At 33.1% G+C, this 4640-nt stretch overlaps 1 pseudogene; it reads left to right on the top strand.

Moving 5' to 3' along the window:
• Positions 1 to 2594: 2594 nt before the first annotated feature.
• LOC139440091 (olfactory receptor 6C6-like) lies at positions 2595 to 3733 on the top strand (annotated as a pseudogene).
• The last annotated feature ends 907 nt before the right edge of the window (positions 3734 to 4640 follow it).

The raw sequence follows: 4640 nt of genomic DNA, 5'->3' as shown, positions 1-4640 counted from the left end.
AGCATTATTTGTACTATATTGATCTGAACTTTTTCAGGAAATTTTGAAGATTAAAAATAGTGAGCATCTCTCCTAAAGATTCTTAAGTAACTAACATCAAAATTTGTCATCTAGATTTATGAAATTATCAAAAATTCTTTGACTCCCAGAAAGTTTTTCCTCCACTGGGAGTGGAGGAAATTGGAGAATGAAGAAATGATAGTGCAGATATATATGTATCAATAAATGAATGCTTTATGTAGTCAAAGAGTAGAACAAAAATTGTCGTTTATCCTCATTTCCAATATTGAGATTTATCCTAATCAACACTTCAAACATATAGAACATTTATGTGTTTTCCAAAGCTAGGGGAAAATACCAGGAAATATTACTTATATAATAATAGCAAAAATACTTGAAAAGAACAGCATCTTAGATTTTGTCCAATACACATCATTCAAAAGTCAAATGAAATTCTTAAAAGTAGTTACATATTATATTTATATTAAAGAGTGCAGAAAGAGAAATTCAGAGAAAACTAATTTTTTTGTAGGTGTGAAAGAAATTCACGTGAGATGTGTAAATCTATAACCTAATGGAACAATTAAAAATGAAGTACTTTATAAAAAGCCTATATTTAAACATCATATAAGAACTGAAGTGTAGGTTGGTGGGAGGTAGAATGTGGGATCGAAGGGGGAGATGATATTGAATATAAGTAGAATTTTTATCTGGTAATGGTTGTACTTGATGGTGACCCATTATAATGAATTTTATAAAACACTGTTGATTTATGGATATGATTATGGCTGAAACTAGAACTCTAGAAGAGATTAATGTTAAGTGGAGGACTGTTGGAGGATAATAAAGGGACTGTATAACATTGATTTTGGCAGGAGATAAGGATTGTGGTTAATAATATAAATACAGAAATGTTCTTCTATAATAAGATGTTATAGTTGGATGACCCATGGGAAAAATATAACTAATGTAATTTATAGACTATAATTAACAACCATACTGTAATGTTTTTGTAGCAAATTTGGTGCTATAATAATACTAAAGTAAAAAAAAAGAATATGGGTTTGGTTTGGGGAGATATGATTATGATTAAGCATCTTTTTCTCTCCATTTTTTTCATTACTAAGGAGACATTGATGATGCCATTTAACTATTCTGTGTTTATCTATATATCTTTCTGAACACTAGAGGAATATTTCAGTTTGTAGTTGAAGTTAGATGATATAAAAGTTCCTGGACAGAACTTTTTAGGAGTAATGCTTCCTTAACTTATTGAACTGCTTTTTTCTATTATTTTTTTTAATTTGAAATAAAATCACTTAAATAATTCATATGGTGCTGTGGATGTGGTATAAGTGGTTGAGTTCCTACCTCCCACATGGGAAGTCCTATGTCCATTTCACGGTGCTTCCAGAAAAAATAAAAATGAACAACAAGCAAAACAAATGAAAAAACCAACTCAAGGAGATCAATGTTGCTCAGTGGTCGAGCACTTATCCCCATCATAGTTCTATGTACAAGGGAATAGTCTAATGGACATACCTCAGTCAGCAATTTGACAAAAAATTATGGACCTGTTCACCTGCAAAGAAAAAGCCTTACTTAATAAATTTAAGAACAATGAAGTTGAGTGCCAAAACAAAGTAATTAGGATCATAAATGACAATCATTTCTGTATGAGTTGAGCAATAAAAGGATTTCATTAAATTTCTTACTCCTAATTTTCAAAATCACCCTCATACTTAGATTAAGAAAACAGAATTAGTTAATGTGGTCTGCACATCCAGAAATAACTAATACTTAAGATTTTATAAATTTGTAAACTCAAGAAAATCAAGTCAGAAAACAATTGTGTTTTGTTCTCCCTATAGCTACATTTCTTTCTCTGATTAACTTAGACTTGGAACAATATGAACTTTATTTTGAAGATATATCCAAATGATGAGGATAAATGCAAATGATTGTGGGGTGACTGATGTTCCTGGAACATGAAAACAATAATTGAAGGAAATATGATAAACAGTGAAGCACTGCATTGTGTTAAAATAGCTAATAGTATATATTAGATACTATATATTAAGAACTGTAACTCAATATTTCTATATATTTATTCAGTTTTAAATTATTTTGATGAGGTAAAAGATTTTTGAATAAGCATTGTAAATTGAGAATGGCAAAATTGTTTAGATGTTATAAGAATTTATTGTAATAATTTACTAAACATTCCCATAAAATGTATTTTGAAGAATACTTATGTTCCCTCTATTTATAACATTCCAGCAGAATTCACCTTATTTAGATGTGATCAACCATAATTTATATGACATTTCAATTCCAACGATGGGAAAGAAAGAAAGAATTTAGTATTTTTACAAAAGTAACTTTGGCTTAAAATGGAAGAGAGAATTGGCAAATGTATAGGTTGATTGAATCTGTAATTTTAGGTATAATCTGCAGTGTAAAACAGGATGATTTATTTATACTTGTTTACATTTCTGAATATGTTCTTTTTTCTGTATTTATAACTTCAAAAAACCCTATTTCTGATTGTGGAGTCATTTTCCTTTTTCGAGTTAGGAGGACTAAAAGCCGAAATGCAAAACCTGTCAAAAGAGAGGCAATTCATTCTTCTGGGACTGACAGGTGACCCACAATGGCAAATTTTACTTTTATGTTTCTCTTTGTCAATTACACGTCACGCTTGATGGGAAACATTTATTCTCCCCCTCACCCTGCTCGATCCCCGCCTCAAGACTCCAATGTATTTCTTCCTCTGAAATTTCTCTTTCTTGGAAATCTCATTGACAACAAGCTGTATTCTCAGACTCCTGATAGCCATAGTGACTAAAAACAGAATCATTTCCTACAGCTCTTGTGCATCTCAATTATTCTTTTTCCTCCTGTTAGGAATTACTGAATTTTACCTTCTGACTGCCTTGTTTTATGACCGCAATGGTGCCATCTGCAAACTCCTGCATTACCCAATTATAATAAGCAGCAAAGTGTGACCAACACGTACTCAGCTCATGAACAGCTGCCTTTCTGATCACTTTTCCACCATTGGTCATGGGACTGCAACTGGAATGCTGTGCTTCCAGAGTCATTGATCATTTCATGTGTGACGTTTCACCTATTCTACAGATTTCTTGCACAGACACTAGTTTGTTAGAATTGATTTCCTGTGCTTCAACAGATGTAACACTTGTCACGTTGCTATTAGTGATTCTTTCTTACAGTTATACTATCAAGACCATTCTTAAAATCCCTTCAGCTCTGAAGAGAACAAAGGTCTTTTCCACTTGTTCTTCCCACATGATTGTAGTCTCCCTTACTTATGGAAGCTGTGTCTTCATTTACATGAAGCCATCGGCAAGAGAAAGAGTGACTCTATCCAAAAGAGTAGCTGTTATCTTTGTCTCTGTTACCCCTTCATACAACCCCTTCATTTATACTCTCAGGAACCAGCAAGTGGAAAAAGCCTTCAAGGATACACTCTAAAAGATTTTTATTTTTTCTCAAAAAACGAGGATAAATTAAATTTGAAACCTTGAATAAAAAAGTAAAAGCATTATCTCTTTGGTTAATTATCTCTTTCACTAAATCTATCCTTCAATTAGTTAACCTTCTCATAACACTCTAAACAAAAATCTCTTTTTCTACTTCTTTTTATAATTAATACTCATTGCTGTTTTATAGTATAAGCACTCACTTGACATTCCAACCAAAAGTGTAAATTTCACTTACTCCCCAGGACACAGTAATCTTCTCCTTGCAGAAACCATGATGAGCAAAGAAAACAACTAATTTAATTATATAATAATATTAGTTTTGGAATTGCACATGGCTCAATGTAAAGGTAATCAGTTAATTATTTAATTAAGCATCCATTTATTAATATTATAGGTCTACCCATGTGCTACATTAGGCATGGTTTTGCCCTCAGTAAGATAACACAGCATCCAGTGGGGGACACAAAGGAGGAATCCAACAATGATTTAATAGTATAACTCATCTTAAGATAGAGCTATATACCAAATTCTCTGAGCACCTTAACAAACATTGAATTATTTTGATGAGTCAGGAATGCAGTTCGAAAATATAATTCTTGTGACATTTGTGATATATAAGATAGAAGCAGTGAAAGGATATTATAGACATGAGCATAAGAACATTCACCATCTCTGGGGCATTTGGAGGTAGGTCAAGTGTCACTCACAAGTATTTGGATCCTGCCAGCCAAATTTTAAATTAAGAATTATATGTGAGCCTGGTCAAGTTTTTCAAACTCTCTGCTGTGGAGTTTACCCATTTATTAAATAAATGTAATAATACTTCTAATTGATAAAGAATATTGAAAATGAAATGAGACGGTATGTATAAAATGATTCTCAACTTACTCCTAGCATGGACTGCCTTGGGTCCTCTTAGATGCCTTAGTTGGGGGAAAAGTTTGCCTCAGCTGGGATAATATGTAACAAGGCAAGAAAACTAGTCACACTTCAAGGATAATAGGCTCATATGGGCGGTGGACTTGGCCCAGTGGTTAGGGCGTCCGTCTACCACATGGGAGGTCCGCTACCTTGACCCGTGTGGAGCTGGCCCATGCGCAGTGCTGATGCGCGTAAGGAGTGCCGTGCCAC

The sequence above is a fragment of the Dasypus novemcinctus genome, chromosome 12 (genome assembly GCF_030445035.2).
Source record: "Dasypus novemcinctus isolate mDasNov1 chromosome 12, mDasNov1.1.hap2, whole genome shotgun sequence".
In the NCBI taxonomy this organism is placed as follows: Eukaryota; Metazoa; Chordata; class Mammalia; order Cingulata; family Dasypodidae; genus Dasypus; species Dasypus novemcinctus.
This window is presented reverse-complemented; position numbering and strand designations above follow the sequence as displayed.